At 48.0% G+C, this 17,760-nt stretch overlaps 1 pseudogene; it reads right to left on the bottom strand.

Moving 5' to 3' along the window:
* Positions 1 to 555: 555 nt before the first annotated feature.
* On the bottom strand, positions 556 to 1,464 carry LOC130861048 (F-box only protein 27-like; annotated as a pseudogene).
* Positions 1,465 to 17,760: the final 16,296 nt, after the last annotated feature.

The raw sequence follows: 17,760 nt of genomic DNA on the forward strand, positions 1-17,760 counted from the left end.
CTCTGTACATTCTTTTGGGCTAATGACCATTTAGTCTTTTTTTTTTTTTTTTTTTGGCAAAACAATACGTTTATTACCTATGATCGGCAGATATATCACTCATTTATTCTCTCCATGTTTGAAAAGAATTCCATAGGGATGAGCTTTTACTTAAGACATGAGAGGGCTTCCTGCACCATGGGACTAATAAAGCCTCTGATGCAGAACCAGGAGGAGACAAGGGCAGAGGGCACTGGGGCTGAACCAGAGGGGCCTCGCGTGGAGGGAGGGGGAGGAGCCCTCTCCTGATTCAGCATTTCCCCTGCTCACGCCTGTGCCTCTACTTAGTAGACTGGGGGCTGCCTTAGAGCAGCAGGAGCGGTAAATCTGGTGGAAGAACATTCTTCTAGTAGTTTCCAGAACCTGAAGACAGGGCCCAGTAGGACCCTCAGACTGGACCCAGGAGATCCCAGGATGCCAGGGGAGCTACAAGCCCTTGATTACTGAGATGGCCCTGTCCATGGTCCCAGCTCCTGGAAGGCACCTGTCAGGCTGCTTTACAAGGACAGTCCTTCACTAGAACAGACGGACCCGTGGAATCACACTGGCATTGGGCAGATAGATTCCATATTGTTCATGCCAGAACCCCAATTCCCAAATCCAGTGTTCAACAGACACAAAGAGGACCCCCATCTTGAAGTTGAAGAACACATGGTTGACCTCAAAGGGGACACTGTTTCTACCTTGCCGGATGGACACAGGTGTAGGAGAGAAGTTATGCAGTATGGTGTGGTTGGTATCTAGAAGTTGGACAGTTAGCTCATATACACAGGCCGTGCCTTGCTGGTCTATCCACCAGGCAGAGACACAAATCTCAAGCTTTCCACTATCCAGGAGTTCTGGCCACAGACCCTCCTTCTCCAGGTCCAATACTTTCTTTTTGTGACACCACCTGTAGGCAGACAGGAAAGAGGCCTGGGAATTGGCCCCAAGCCTGACCTCCAGGTTTTCCTCCTCTCCCCAGCCGGCTCCACCGCTCTGCACTGTCCAGTTCCGGAAGCCTTCTAGGCCCGTGGGGTTCTGGTAGAGGTTCCGTCCTATGGGTCTGCGCTGGCAGAAGCGGCCCAGGATGCAGGGCCTGGGGTCGCCGTCGGCGGGGGGCAGGCAGGTACTGAGGATGGGGGAGAGGGCGGCGTGGTCTCAAGTCAGGATGCTCAGCCACAGGGCCTGGCAGTCCACCAGGTGGCACCAGCGCCGGCACACCTGGTGGCAGTGCCCGAGCAGCATGTGGGGGGGCACGTGGACCAGCACCATCTCGAGCAGCTCCATGGGCAGCTGGCCCAGACTCAGCGCCTCCTCGGGTTCAGGGTCAAGAGCGGGAACCCAGGCAGGCAGGCCCCCAGGGCCTGAGGCGCACATGGTCTCCTCGTCAGGCCCGGCTGCCACTGCTGGCATCTCAGCCAGTGCTCCTGCCTTGTGGGCCATCACCTTGCCTCACTTGTTCCCATCTCCACCTCTACTCCCATTTAGTCTTAAAGATTATTGTTTTTTGGCCATCTGTAGGGTTCAAAGTTGAGTTAATTACATTCAGGAATCATGGTGGTTGCAGGGCTCTGGGCAAGACAGCCAGATAAGTTCAGGTCATGCTCCTGAAAGTTGAGACATTCACCTGAGGACTGGGGCTCCCAACACACTTTTAACAAGTCCCTTTTCTGCTTCTTTAGCCCAGTTTGGCTTCTGTTAAGGGAGTTCAACTCGAGGATGGATGATGCCTTAGAGGACTGGGACGGGGAGGGTGGGGGGGAGTCGAGGGAGGGTGGGAATATGGGGATATGTGTATAAAAACAGATGATTGAACTTGGTGTACCCCCCCAAAAATAATAAATGAATCAATAAAAAGAAAAAAAAAGAACTCTAAGGGGTACACCTGTGATGGAATAAAATTTATGTTTTGAGGCAGGTCAAGAAAATTTAAACATAACATACTCTCTGCCCACATTGGGCCCTCCCTAAAGTCCAATGTGTATCTGAATTATATATTAACCAGACCTCCTCAAGGCAGAAATGCCTGCTCAACCGTAAAGGTCAATGTCACCCTTCTTCATATGCCAGCAACGGAACTCCTTAGAAGATAATATTCCTTTCCCAACTCTGCAGGGGGTCCTGGTGAACAGTTGCTCGCTTTATATGTGTTTACCTGGACTATGTATCTTCGGTGAAAGTTATGTAACATGTCAGTGTGTCATTTTGATGCATGATCCTTTGTCTCAAAAATGTATATAACCATGTGAATGTATATAACAACTTCTAACAAGTGACACAGTCTTCAGAATTTTCTGAAAGACTCTCCAGGTTATAATCCTCAGGTTGGCTTGAGTAAAATTCTCTGTTTCTTCTTTAGATCGACTATTGATGGATTTTTTCATCAACACCCACAATCCAGCTACTCAGGGAGAGTCACTCTATGGTGTTCAAATTTCCAAATCCTCTCCTGGTCATTTATGAATTAATACTTTTCCATAAAAATAGAATCATATTTTATATAATGCTATATAACCTACCATAATTTATTTGAACAACTCACCAATTGTTTGAATTGTTCAGCTTTTTCCTAGTAATCCTCTATTTTTAAACAATTTGATGGTTCCAACTAATCCTCATTTCCAGCACTTAGAGTAGAACTATTTGACTAATAATGGATATAAAGGAAGGAAAGCTCCTCCTACCCCCCACTTCTTTAAGGCAGACAAAATACCACAAGGATTTGAGCCTGTGCTCTAGGGCCTGTAAGCCACAACTACTGAGCCCACATGCTGCAACTACTGAAGCCCGTGCGCCTAGAGCCCGTGCTCTGCAATAAGAGAAGCCACCGCAATAAGAAGCCTATGCACCACAATGAAGAGTAGGTCCCACTCTCCGCAACTACAGAAAGCCCACGCGCAGCAACAAAGACCCAACGCAGCCAATAAATAAAATACAAACATACATACATACATACATACATTAATTTGAAAAAATAATCACCAAAATCCAGGGGTGGTGGTGAGAGATGGGTCACCCTCCCCATCTTCCAGATGGGGAAGTTGAGACTGAGGATAGGTCCAATGCTTGCCCCAAACCACAAAGCCTGTGAGTACCAGAGCCAGCATTCAAACCTGGATATTGTGACGAAAAGCTCTTGGCACACTGCAGCAGGAAGGATCCACATCTCTTGCAGACGCTGAGGAATATCTACACAGGAACAGCTCTTAGGCAGCCCTGACCCTTCCAACATTTGCTTCAAATACCTGGTAAGGTCTGACTGTATCCTCCTCTACATTTCTTACTACCCCTTCCATTCTCTTCCCTTCTCCTCTCCAGGACTAACTCAGTAACAGTGATAACTGGTACTGGTCATATGTGCCGTCTCTCCCTTATCTAAAACCGTTGCAGGCACTGGTAATCAATCATGCTCTTTTATCTGATGGGTCTCAAATGATCCTCAGAATCTTTCTTAGCACAGTATTCCAAGCACCCTCTATCAATCCATCAGAGTTGACGTGTGAGATAAAGCCCCTTTGCCATCTCCATTCTAGACTGTGAGTTTTTACAGAACAGGAACTGTACATTATTCAATTCTTTAATAAAAACTAAAAAAGATAACAGCAGCAATAACCAACATTCTGTATGCTTTTAACATGCTTCAGGCACTGTGCTCAGCGGTATATATGTATTCTCTCCTTTAATCCTTACAAGGGAGATATTTATAATACCCATTTCTCAGATGAGAAAAGTAAGGCACGGAGAACTTAATGCCTGAAAAAACTGTACTGCTACCAAATGGTGGAGGTAGGACTGCAAACTGTGGAGTCTGACGCACAATATACTGGTAACCACCAGGCCACGTGTCCTTGGGCCCCTTCTAATCTATATCTCAGGCTCCCAGCAGTGCCGGGCACGCTTTAAGTAGATAACCAGCATTTCATAAACGAATGAATGCACGCATACATGAGTGAATCGACTCAAGGTCTGGCTTCAAGGTGGAGGGCAAGGTGGGATCAGCCTATGAGGGGGCTGGGCTGTGGGAGATGGTTTCTGACTCAGACCCAGCTCCCAAACCGGGCAGGAAGAACTGCCTCTCTGCTTCTCCGCCAGAGAGTCAAACCTTCCAAGATTATAATTATCCCGCTCGCCCCGCCCACGGCCCTGCTTCTCCAAGGAGCCACCGCTCACGGCCTGGGGGCTCCAGAGGAGAGGGGGCGGTTGGAGGTTGGCAGGAGGGGGGGCCTCCGGGGTTTTCTTAGTCAGAGAGAGGGAGGAAGGCGCAGGAGGCGGCTGCAGCCCTGGGGTGGGGTAGGGAAGCCATGGAGAGAAGGAGCCACAGGTAATCAGGGATCCCTTCGCAGCCTCAACTGATCCAGGAGGCGGGGCGCAGGCAGCGTGGTGGGCATGCGCCCTGAGAGCCGCGATTCAGTGGGTGTGACCCCAGAAGCAGTGGGGTCTTAGACCTTCATTTCCTTTACCGCAGCCTCCATGGCCCCATCCTGAAAGTGCCAGAGGAGCTAGATCATCTCAGGTCCTCTGAGCCAAATGTTCTCTAATTGGCACATTTCTTGTTGTAAAGGAAACAAGTTTGCATCACCCTCCATCCACCCCCACCCTCTCTCGTAGCTTGGATCCAGCTGGCCCTTCGGTGCAGACTTCCTCTGCCCCTCAACGTCGTTTTCACCACCCAGTGCTTATGTCAAAGTTACCTATGAACATTAGTCATCTTCAGTCCCTCCCCCACCAGGCACTTACAAGGAGGCCACAGGGACCGGCCCCCGACGTTATTTGGGCATGCATTGTAATATCAGTACATCATTCGTCATGCATTCTCACCTTCGTTTGTGGGCTCTGTGGCCACCCTAGGGAACACACTCTGTAAATGCTACCGGGGAATCTCACGGGCTCTGCAATCGAAAGGCAGGGTTTGAAACCTGGTTCCCACACATACCACATGTGTGGCTTTGGCTAAATCCCCACTTCCCAGAGCCTCAGTTTCCTCATCTGTTCAATGGGGATTGGGCAGGTGCAGAGGTAACAGGCATATGGTACTCAATGTACGTAACTATTACTGTTACTTCAGTTATCACTTTCCCAAGTGCTAAGAGTTGTTTCCTACTCAAGATCAGGCAGGTATGCAAAGGGCCCCCAAGGAACAATATCTTGTAAACTCCAAGGTGCCCCCTTGAGCATCTGAACACATGGCATGTTACCAAGAGGTGAATACACACCTGCCTGAAGAGAGGGGAGCAGGTAACGTGGTTATGGCTTGAAGCCCTGTTCTACCTCATGCTTGAAATGTCCACCTCTCTGAGCCCCGGTCCCCTCATCCATACCATGGGGTGTTAACAGAACCTAGTGCAGGGGCAGTTTAGAGTTGAGATGAGGGAAGCACCTAGCACAGGGCCTGGTTTACAGTAACTAATGCTAGCTGTAGCTGTCATTAAAGGGGAGACGTTAGCATCTGGACCACCCACTGGAGCAAATAATCAGGCCATATTCGGTGCTCACATCTTGTGTAAGTGGATTAAGGAAGAGATCAGGACAGGAGATAGGGGTCCTCGGTGAGCACTGGTCTAGCCCGAGGTGAACTTTGAGGGGTCGGCTGCCAAGAATCCGAAGCTTTTCTAGCATTTCTATCTGACCACGGCCAGTTGCTTTGCATCTCCTTTTAGGCTAAGACAAAAGGAAACGTGAAGAAACCATAGCAAGAGAGATTCACAATGGACATAAGGGAGAATTTCCTGACTGCAGTGGAAGGCATGAAATTGCAGGACAAGGGCACTGAAGCACCACGTCATCCTAGTTTCTGAAACAAATCCCTCGTCTCCTCTAGCTTCCCTCAACCCACCAGCCTCAGTGGTAGCTGCGTATCTAGATCCCATGCACCTGACACAGAGCCTCATAGGCTCGCACGTCCCTCCACAATTCTATCTCAGAGCTTTTTGCAGAACTACAGACGCTCACTCTCTTGTGTCTCCATGCCCAGGGCAGCCTGGAATTGCAGAGGAGTTACACCCGGAGACAACCATCTACCATCATGGATCAATGCCCAGGATCCCGTGCTCTGGAGAGACAATTCTGAGGTACATTCTAGTGGCTCCTCAGAGGGTCCCAAAGGCCCCAAGGACTAGGTGTCCACAGTTCAATAACACACCTTTTATTGGCGGCCTCCGTCCCAGGACACACCCCCTGCTCTCTCTCCCTCCTGCCTCCTGGGGTCCCCTCCCAAATAAAACATCTGCACCCGCATCCCTGTCTCAAGCTACGCTTTCAGAGGAGTTCAAATAGGATATAAGTCTATACCTGCTCCAGGCCATTTGATCCTGGGTCTCCTGTTCTAGCTCGTATCTGTCGGGCTGCATGGTCGACCTCATCCCATTCCACTGACACAGTGAGTTTGTGAGCTTGACCCCCATTAGGCTCCAAGATGCTTCCAGACTGAAACAGTCTCCTGTCAGCAGAGGGTCTCGTGGCTCAGGGCGCCCCTTATTTTACTGAGGCTGTGATCATCATTATTAACTATACGTGGGCTCCCGTGGCCTCTGCACTGGCATTTTGCTTTTCTAGAAGGTAATACCGTGCTGTACAGAAAAACCAGAGTTGAGAATTAACTTGATTACCTGATTCTTAACTATTACCTGTGGATTCAATAAAGGAATAGTTACATGAATAATGACATGTTCACTCAATAGACTACTCTGCAGCCATTTATGATCTGAAAATATTTCATTATAATCATGACTTCTGCTGAGCACTTAGTGTATACCACCCACTGGGCTAAAAGCTTTCACACGCATTTTCTCATTTAATCCCCACCGCAACCCTGTAATATAGACACAGGTATTAGTATCATTACTACTGTCATTCCCATTTTACAAATGAAGAAATTGAGTCTTTTATAAGATCATCAACCAATGCTCATAATGTAATATTGAGGCAAAGAGTAAAATGTAAAATGGTTTATTCGATATATGTCAATTATGTTCAATTATATACGTGAAAGGAAAAAAAGGCTAAAAGGTAATGTATTAAAATGTTAGCCATTGTTGTCTCTGGTTGCTGGGATTATAGGCAACATTTATTTCCTCTGAGTATAACTTGCTTGGTGATTATCGGCAAGCCACACCTTCAGGCTGGGTTCCTGGGGCTCTCTCTTCTCCATGAGATGCAGGTTGGGTCTCCACAGCTCCATCTTCTCATCCATGAGAAACAGATGCCAAAGCCCAGAGCCCTGAGAGCCCTCCCAGATTCTACAATTTCAGCGTCAAGAGAGGAAATTGCCAGGAACCAAGGCCCAGCATATAAGAGAATCTGCAGCAACTACGCTGGGTCAGATCACTGAAAGGACTCGCAAGAGTCCAACAAAGCAAGAGTTGTGAAAAATTTTGTTAGAGGCTGAGGATGAAGAAAATAAGAGAAAGGAAACTCAGATCAACTTTAGGAAGAGCCATAACACCCATGAGCAGTCGCTAAGGGCCCCTCTTGGTCACACAGAACTAGCTTGTTCTCCAGATTGCGAACCACCTAACTGCATGTGGAAGATCTCAGCCTCAGCGATGCCAAGGCATAAGTTTCCATGAGATATCGGTTCATTTTGTCTCCCTCTGGTCACATAGCCAAAACTGGGCTGAGTAACTGGCATAATAACTGAAACCAGGTGCACACCATTCACAGTTTTTCCAATAAACTGCAGCGAGTTGGTATATGGTACCTCCAGGCAGTTTTGGACTTCAGACAGCACACTATAAATCACTGATTAATACATCCCATCCCTTCTTGGCCAAGTCCATGGTTCCAGTGTCTCTGGAGATAAGTACAGAGTTACACAGACCAGCTGCAAGTTGGCCCTATCCTTACAGAGGCCGACAGTGAAGATCAGCCTTCCTGGGCCCCCTGAAGTCACACCCAACCATCCTCCAGATGAGAACAGGGCCAGGTGTGTAAGAAATCTCCAGTTCATGAAGGAAGTATTTGGATATGTCCTCCTGGAGCCTGAGTCTAGACTGGAGAGTCTCTTTCAGTCACCACTGATCCTCCGATCCTGGCAAAGTGGGAGTGAGTGAGGTAAATATGGAGACTGTATCTTCCTGCCTCCTCATCCCCCCTCATAAAAGCCCTCTGCCAACATCCCGTAGTCTGGCAGATAGAGAAAGCTTGGGATGGAGGGGGAATCGACCAACCGGCATTCCATCTTCACTCAATAAATATTTATTATCTATGCCCCATGTATCAAGAGCTGTACCAGATGTGACAGAGTCCATGGAATTACCCAGAGCCCATGGGGTTTACAGTCTAGTAGGGGAGACACATAACAATTAACATTCAAATCTATATGTGTGAAAGGAGACAGGCTGTCATGAGAGAGAATGAAGGGGGTTGGAACCTGCAGGAGATGAGGCCAATTGGGAGTGACACTCTCTCAGGGATGATGTTTAAGCTGAAACCTGAAAGACTGACACAGATGAAGGAATGATGAAAATGCTGGACCCTGTGTTCACAGTGAGGAGTTTGGATCTTATTCCAGGTGTGATGATGTTGTGAGTTGGGTTCCCCAAAAGCAGAGCCTGCGACAAGGGTTTAGTGCAGGTGGTTTATATGGGAGATGATTTCAAGAAGTAGGAATGAGGCTGTGGGAAGATTTGGGAGGGAAAGCCATATATATGTTCACCATCAAGATGACTTCTGGGGCTGCTTGATGCTGCCGGGACCTCCAAGAGGCAAGCAGCGAGCCTCCCAGAAATCTCCTTCTGTGAAAGAGGGAGGGTAGCACATTTATCCACCAGCTCCTTTCCCCGTTTGGGTTGGTGGTTGTTCCCTGGGCTCTTTACTCTGCACGTCTGCACTTTTGCACAGGTTGAACAGCTTCTGGCAGGTTCTGGCAACACCTGAGAAGTCCCCAAGGAAGAAATCAGAAGATGCTGGACACACTCTTGAGGGGCACAGCTCTGAGTAAGTGAGTCTCAGCTCAGAGGAGGACCATGGGGATAAGATGCAGGCATGGGGATCCTCTGCTGCCAATAGGGAGTCTCAGAAAGTCTTTAAGCAGGAGAGGCCCATCTGATAGGCAAGTGAGATGGTGTCTGCCTAGCTGTGCACACAAAGGAACAAGAAGAATCTGATATGTATTAAGCACCTACTGGATGCACCAGCACTGAGCGCTTTATACACATTATCTTTAACTCTCCACGTCACGGAGATCATCCCCATCTTACAGATGTGGAAACTGAGGCTCAAGTGAGCAAACTAATTTGCAGAAGTTCTCTCAGACAGGAGCTGGGAGCCCTTAGCAGCCCCCACTGCTCTTGTCTGAGGCTGCAGCAAGATGAGGGCCCTGCCACTGTGCTCTTGTCTGGGGTGGCTTCACTCCCCGTGGGTTGTCCTCAGCACAGGTGGCACCACGGAGCCAGCTCTCAAGAGCCCCCAGGCCCTACATTTTGACTTTCTGCCCCTGCAGGTGTTTGCCTCCCCCACACGCAGAACTGTGCCGCCTCGAAGACTAATTATAAATGCCGGGTATTTATAGTGAGTTTCTCCACCCAGTGCTTCCAGCACCTCGAGGGAACTATTTACAGAATCCTCCCAGCACCTCGGAGAGAAAGGCAGAGCCTAGGAGGAGAAACTGAGGTGAAGAGAGGGGCTGGCATCTCCCAGAGTAAGGACCCTCAGCCGAGGAGGACTTGTGGGGTGTCCTCTGAGGAAGCTCTGGGATTTGACCAGACAGCTGTCAACGAGAGAGAGAGAGGGACAAAGAGAGAGAGATGGAAAGAGAGAGAGGGAGAGGAAACCTGTGACTGCACACTTGCCCACGGCCACAGACTGGGCCATTTCCAAGCATCTGCCCATTTCCTCTGAGCCTTGATATTCTTATCTGTAAAATGGGGCTATGACTGTACTGTCTTCTGGGCTTGTGGGATTTAAACGAGCTCAAACAGGTAAAGAACAGAACTTGGCAAGGAGTAAACCTCACTAAATGTTAGCTATTTACTGTTAGCATTATTATCCTCACAACTAACCTAATAAAGCAGGTAAATGATATGCACTGGATTTGAACTTCAAAAAATTCATAATAACAATAATTAAGATTTCCAAGTGTTTCCTCTGTAATGTATGGTTGTGCCATAAGGCTATCTGGGAACCAAATTAATAAAGACAAAGGCAGGTGGTTTCTTGATGCCTCCACTCAGACAAGAGGAAAAAGAAAAGAAAAGAAAAAAAAAGGAGATGGGTAGGGGACACACAGCAACTTGTTCCTGGTCCTGTGCAGATGGTCAAAGAACAGAGACCCACAAAGCACGTGACAGATGCGTTAGGAGAATTTCCTGAGACAGGAAATTAGGGCAAGATCTTTGGGGGCTGCTGCACACCCAAACTTCCTACCTTGTAACAGGGGCCAAGCCAAGAGCTAACCATGGGTCACCCAAGGGGTCTGCTGTCCTCTTGTTTCCAGTGCCTAATGGGTAGAACTCTAGAGGTTACCCCAAAATGTGCAACATGGGCAATCACCTCCCACTCTGCCAACATACAGTGGGGAGTAAATGAAAAAATGTGTACAAATTTCCTGGTACATGGTGGGTTTTCCAAAAATGATCACTATTATTAGAGCCCTGAGTTTTCGTTATGATTTGTCTCTTATCCGGTCTTTAGCATTTTTATATACTACAACATGTTTGACATTAAAAATAATTCAAACTCTAAAGAAGGATATAGGCAGGGGAAAAAAAAAAGGATCCTCCTCCCCTCCCACCTTCCACCCAAATTGACATTGATATTGTTGCTACTGTTTTTGTTACCTTAGTAGGGGCAGAAATCCTCAATCCATAAAGTCAAGAGTGTGATCCTCTCCTGGGACAAGCAGCTCACTTGCCCTCTCTGGGAAATGGCCTCTTCTGCGCAAGGAGGAAGATGGGATAGTCCAGCTGTTTCCCAATTGGACCAGCAGAATCTCAGGCCCCGGGAGAGCTGAAAAATCCCAACACCCAGGCCACGAATCAGGTGGAACCCAGGCATCGGGGTGTTTTAACACTCTCTAGGTTGTTTCAGTGAGCCGCTACAGTTACAGGCTACTAACCCAGGCCTTCTCTAACTTCAGTGCACACACACTGCCCCTGGTCAGGGAGAAAATGTAGATTCTGGTTCAGCAGGTCTGGAGCAGAACCTGAGGTTCTGAATTTCTAACAAGCTACCAGGTGATATCCATGCTTCTGATCCAAGGATTCTGTTCAGAGCAGGGAGGGACCTGACCACTGGTTGAAAAACTTGGTTAGCCTTGGAATACTCTCTTCAAACAAAATTTTGCATGGGAACATGTTTAACAGAACTGGTCTGGTTCGGATTTCCCTAGTGGTCCAGTCGTTAAGATTGCATGCTTCCAACTGCAGGGAGCACAGGTTCAATCCCTGGTGGGGGAACTAAGATCCCACATGCTGCGCAGTGCAGCCAAAAAAAAACCCCACAAAGAACCAAACAAATAAAACAAAACAAACAAAAACTGGTCTGGCTGAAGTAAAGGACTGGGAACAGGGATCTCACACTCAGATTCATTCCCAACCTCTGTTACGCAGAATCATGACCTCCTAAAGATATCCTACCCTAATCCCCAGAACCTGTGACTGTGTTCTGTTACATGGCAGTGGGGAATTGAGGTTTCAGGTGAAATTAAAGATTGTTAGTTAGTTAACCTTAAAATAGGGAAAGTAGTGATTTCCCTAGTGGCACAGTGGTTGAGAATCTGTCTGCAAATGCAGGGGGCACGCGTTCAATCCCTGGTCTGGGAAGATCCCACATGCCAAGGAGCAACTAAGCCCATGGGCCACAACTACTGAGCCTGTGCTCTAGAACCCGTGAGCCACAACTACTGAGCCCACATGCCACAACTACTGAAGCCTGCACACCTAGTGCCCGTGGTCCGCAACAAGAGAAGCCACCGTAATAAGAAGCCCATGCACTGCAACGAAGAGTAGCCTCCGCTCCCCACAACTATAGAAAGCCCGCGTGCAGCAGTGAAGACCCAACACAGCCAATAAATAAATAAATACACAAATAAATTAATTTAAAAAAAGGGGGGGAGAGTAGTCTGAATTATCCAGGTGGGCCAGTTAATTAGAAGGGGTCCTTGAAAGTGGAAGAGTGAGGCAGAAGAGGTCAGAGTGGTGATGTGTGTGAAGAGCTCAACACACCGTCACTGGCATTGAAGACAGAGGCAGGGGCCATGAGCCAAGGAATGCAGGCAGCCTCTAGAAGCTGAAAAGGATGGGGAAACAGATTCTCCCCTGGAGGCTCCGAAAAGAATACCTTGATGTTAGCCAAGTGAGACCTGTACCAGACTTCTGACCTCCAGGACTGTAAGATAAATTTGTGTTTTTTGCAAGCCACTCAGTTTGAGTTAATTTGTTACAACAGCCATAGGAAACTAATAAATGCCCTGATGCATCTCCTGTAAAGATGTAGATCACTGAAGAACAGCTGGGCTAGGTGACCTTCATCACCTGGATCCATGATGGGGCTGAGATGCACTAGGGCCCCACACAGCTACCTCCTGGGCAGTCAGTATTCCGGAGCTTGCTGACACACCCTGGGCTGGTGGTGTCAACTTTCCGGGAATTCCAGAGCCCCTACTGTCCACCTTTCTGTCAGGAAGGGAATCCCTGGTAGCCACCTCAGCAATGAGGGAGCTATTTTCAGCTCAGCAGATGAACATTTCAGCAAAGAGCAGCTTGGAAGTGTCTCCTGGCCCCCCAGGGGAGACCTCTGTTCCTCTCCTTGTGGTGTACCTGGCCAGATTTAGCCTAACACCTGCCCGCTCCCCACTGCCGTGATACCCAGAGCACCTCTGGTCCAACCAACCAGCCCAGGGAAGGACAGGGGGTGAGGAGGAGACCCCGAGTCTGCCCCAGTCTGGTCTCCCCTACCCCACAGGTGGGGGATTGCACAGTTCTATAAGAGAGCAGATGGATGGAGGTCTTGGGGGTAGTGGAGAAGGGTCCTAGAATTGATGAAGTCTCAACAAAAGACACCAAAACAGTGGTTCTCAGCTGTGCTACACGCTAGATCCATCCAGGAAATGCTGAAACTCACGAAGCTCAGACTGCTGCACCCCAAACCAGTTAAATCCGAATTTCTGGGTGGCTGTTTTTTTTTTTATAATCTCAGTGTGCATTCGGTGGTTCTCGAGTGTGGGCCACAGATCGACAGCATCTGCATCACCTAGGAGCTTGTTAGAACCGTAGAATCTCAGACCCCACCCCAGACCTGTCAAATCAGACCTTGCATTTTAACAAGGTCCCCATGAGAGCCCTTGGCACATTAAATTTGAGAAGCACAACAGCGGAGCACTGTAGGCGAGACTGCTGGCCCTGGGTCAGACTGCCTGAGTCTGTGGAATCTCTCCACCACCTCACAGTCACAAGGTTTTGGGCATATGACAACCTCTGAGTTCCTCCTTTTGACTTTTTCCCACATCCCACAGAGAAGGTTGATTCAGGAAACCCCAGGGGCCCACAGTTGTCCAGGGAGCCTGGTGGGAAAATCCAGGAGAACCCACAGCCTGTCTTGGAGGAAGAGATTCAGGTGGATCCTGAAGCTAAAACATTTTGGAGGACCTCCTAAAGAAACAAATATGAAATTCCAGATGTAAAACCAGGTGCATTAGGAAATGGATCCCATTTAAGGCGTTCTGCCCTCTGTCTCTTTAAATGAGCACCCATCCTACGTTCTGACTTCCAGTTTCAAAAAAAAAAAAATAGTCTTGGTGTGTGTATAAATGGATTTACAATCTTGGCCTAATGAAAAAAAGTTAACAACCCATCCGTAGTAGCTGAAAAATAATAGAAACTTCAGGATGTTCAAGAGAAGGCTTACGGAGAGGCAGCACTTAATTGAAGCTCCTGCATTGATGTCATCAGAGACCTGGAAAAACACTGGAAAAGCCAGGGTTTCAGAGGGAGAACCAGGCAGCTCTCTGAAGAATCTTGAAAACAGGAACAAGGATTTCTCAGTTTGCAGGGCTCTCTGGAAGCAGGCCCTTTCGGATGAAGGCAGGCAGGCTATACTTAGAAAGAGACGCATGGTGAAGAGCAGTTCTGTTACTATAAATTCATTTCCAAAAGCCAAACATATGTGTGTGCACCCGCATAAATACCATATATATGGAGGAGATAAACCAGCATATGACATTTAGCCCTTCCTAAATTGGGAAATGTATAAAATTACTACTTTTTTTTTTTTGCTCGTGTGGGAATAAGAGACACATCTCATTCCAATTAGATAGATCTGGTGAAGAGTACTCTGAGTGTAGTTCATTCATTCATTCATTCACTCGTTCAGTCTGCAGATAGTTGAGCGCTTCCATGTGTCAATGATACAATTGCAGTCTTCACAGGCGTGCAGTCCGGTGCCCACCTCTCGAAGTGTGGTCTTAGACCAGCAGCACTGGCTTCTGTGGGAGCTTGCTAAAATGCAGATTCTCAGGGCCCAAGTTCTAGACCCACTGAAACAGAATCTGTATTTTAGCAAGATCTCTCAGGACTCATATGTACAGTTAAGGCTTGAGAAGCATGGATCTAGTGCAACCTAATTTCTAAATTTGCACAGCCACAGAGGAAAGTTGCCTGGAACTGAGACGTCACACATGACCCACAGATAGGGTGTCGTTAAATGGAAAGATTAATAAAGCTGGCTCTGTCTAACCCGATCACTGCCCCTAACAGTACAGATTATGAATCCAAGACGTTGCTGATTTACATCAGTGCCGAAGACCGTGGAAACAGCAATAAGGGAAACAGGGAAGGTATTACACAACCCAGTGATGGGTTTTATGATTCATCTGTGACCATGAGTCCAGGGACCCTCTCAGGAAGGAAGAGATGGATTCAAGGTGCAGGGTTAGAGGGTCTGGAGGGAAGGTTTGCTTATCTTGGTGCAGATTCCAACTCCAACACCCAAGCCCGCTAATGGATGGATTGGCTCCAAGATCGGCAGGGTAACAGATGGAAGTGGAAGGAAAAAATATCATTTCCCCCAAACTTGCTGAGTCCAATGAAGATGTTGGAAGATTTGGATGCAGCCAGCATGATTAATCTGACCAACTTTACCTTGAGTTTCATTTTTGGTGGGTGAATGGCATCAGCTTAAAAGTTAATTACAAGCAAGAAACAAATCATGCAGCTGATGTGCACATTACAAACAAATTAAGTTCTTAAAATAGGCAACATGCCACTTGGAACAATGGTTTATGAGCCCAAGGGTGCATGAAAATAATTGTTGAAGGTGAGCAAACTAATAGCTAAGATATGCGAATTAAATGAGGGCAAATTACAGATATTAACCAAAAAAGAGAAACATGGTCAACCTCTCATTTTGTAAACAACAAGCCAAGCGAATGATCCAGAATTCAAACCCCCTGTGGAGGGAGGAGGGGGACCACTGATGGAAACAGGGCTCCCCAAGATGTAGAAGCAGCCGGAGTGCTGGGAATCAGGGCAAGAGGAGGGGCTGCCAGCAGGAAAGCTCAGCTCAAAGCTGGTAGGCAGCATCCCACCACAAAAGGGTAAATTCAGAGGTGTGTGGGAGAGGAAGTTTCAGTTGTAGAACGTTAGAAATTAAGTCCAAAGTCTGCATCACAGAGTGAGGCAACCAAGCACAGAGAGGGGAGGTAATTTCCCAAAATCACACAGCAAGTGTCAGAACCAACACTTGAACTCTAGTCCCCTCGCTCCAGGCTCTATACTTCCTTCTCATTCAGCAGGGATTGCAAATTCATGTGCATCCAAAGTCAGGCAGGCAGCAGACATGCAAGATGCTGGTCTGATGTGGGAGACTCTAGGCCAGCACTGTCCAATACAAATCCAATGGGAACCAAATTTGGAATTTTAAATTTTCAAGAGGACATCTTAATCGGAACCAGTTGCATTGCAAGTGCTCAACAGCCACATGTGGCTAGTGGCTACCTTATTGGATAGCGTAGCTATAGGGAGTGGTGGGGAACATTTAAAAACTGGAGATGGGATGATCCCTCTATAGGGGACAGCTGCCACAGTCCCAACCAAGCGGGTTAAGACCACAGCATTGTGCTTCCCAGAACACTTCAGAGAATTAGCACGTGGGCCACCAACTGTACAACCTCTATCTTGCACTGGGCTACCCCAGAGAAAAGAGCAACTTCACTAAATAATCCTCTTAAGCAACCTAAGAACCTAGTCATTGTCAACCACCTCTAGAGACAAGCCCAAGTCCCAGCTCTGTCACTCCTCCACTTAGTATGAAACTTAATGAGTTCTCTGAGCCTTAGTTGTCTCAACCAAAATGAAGCATCTCTTTCATGCACGTGTTTTAAGGACCCAATGGGAAAATTAAATGGTAAAGCAATGCATAAATGTTAAAAACACGGCACAAACATAATGATTGCTACTGGAACATTCTCAGAGAATAGGGCATGGCTAACCATCATGATGGCATCCTGAACCTCGCCTGCCATTGTCACTGGGATTCCAAGCCCTGCCCATCCACATTCTGTCCCTGAAGCTTGGAAGAGCCTTCTTCACTAAGAGTGTTCTGCCTTTCCAGTCACTTTGTACCCAGTGAAATCCACACCCGTCCGAAATCCTGGACACTAATTCACTTATTCATTCAACAAACACCATGGAGCGGCCATCTTGCATCAGGTTCTGGGAACTGAGGCTAGAGAGTGTAGTGGACACCGCTGGTGCTCCACCCACCCCCTCTACTAGTTCTCTGTGCTCATTCCCCAGCTTCTACGTGCCCAGCTCACTCCCGCTACCTTCTTGAAAGTACTGCCTTTGAGCTGCAGGATCCCCATCACTCAGAGCTCAGAGCTGCAGAAGTGCCTGTGAGTTGACATGCCTGGTGACTCACGAGGGCAGGAGTGTACAAGCCCAGCCCCTCTGGACTTGAGGTGGGTCAGACCCTAAGATGCCGTTTACCCTCCAGAGCTCCCTGCAGGATCAGGCTATGGCTAGACTCTCCCTTGGTCAGCTACTTTCCTTTCCCTGTCCGACTTTCCCACCCCCTTGCTGTCAGTTTTCTCCTTGGAGTACCTTCCTAATAAATCATGTGCAATGCATCTGCATCTCAGGGTCTGATTCTGGGAGAACTTGACCAAGGACACAAATATTGTTCTTACACAGTCCCTGCCCTCAAGGAGCTCTCCAGCTAACTGAAGAGGCTGACATACCACAAACTGGAAAACGCTTGATTTGCCAGGATTCCTTTTGAAAAAAAAAAATGCTATATTTGTTTGGAAGGACGTCTTAATAAATTCACTGGGGGCAAAACTGATTACCTACGGGCATGAGTGCTGCTGGCGCCAAGACTCAAAGAGAAGAGGATGAAATTGCTCTGCATGGGACCATGAGAGGCATTTGTTTGTTCCCCAGAGCAGAAAATGAAGGAGCGAGCCAGGCACAGAGGGGAGGCCAGGCGCAGTGTGGTGCGTTATATGATGCCTCTCATCTTCAGCAAGTTAGCAAACCAGCACGCAGGCACAGGGTCTGGGAATGCAAGAGACCACCAGGACCTAAGCCCTTGAGAAATCACGGGGAGGGCTTTGGACCATCTCGGGTCATGGAATCAGGGACATTTGAGGCATGTTTGAAAGCTGGCACCAGGACCCACCAGGAAGATGGCAGTAGCCTCCTAAGTAGTCTCCTGCTTCTAGCCTGCCCCCTCCCACGCTGTCAATTCCCCACCAGCATCCAGAATGAGCCTTTAAACTGTAACTAGGTCTTGACATCTAACTTT

The sequence above is a fragment of the Hippopotamus amphibius genome, chromosome 9 (assembly GCF_030028045.1).
Source record: "Hippopotamus amphibius kiboko isolate mHipAmp2 chromosome 9, mHipAmp2.hap2, whole genome shotgun sequence".
NCBI lineage: Eukaryota > Metazoa > Chordata > Mammalia > Artiodactyla > Hippopotamidae > Hippopotamus > Hippopotamus amphibius.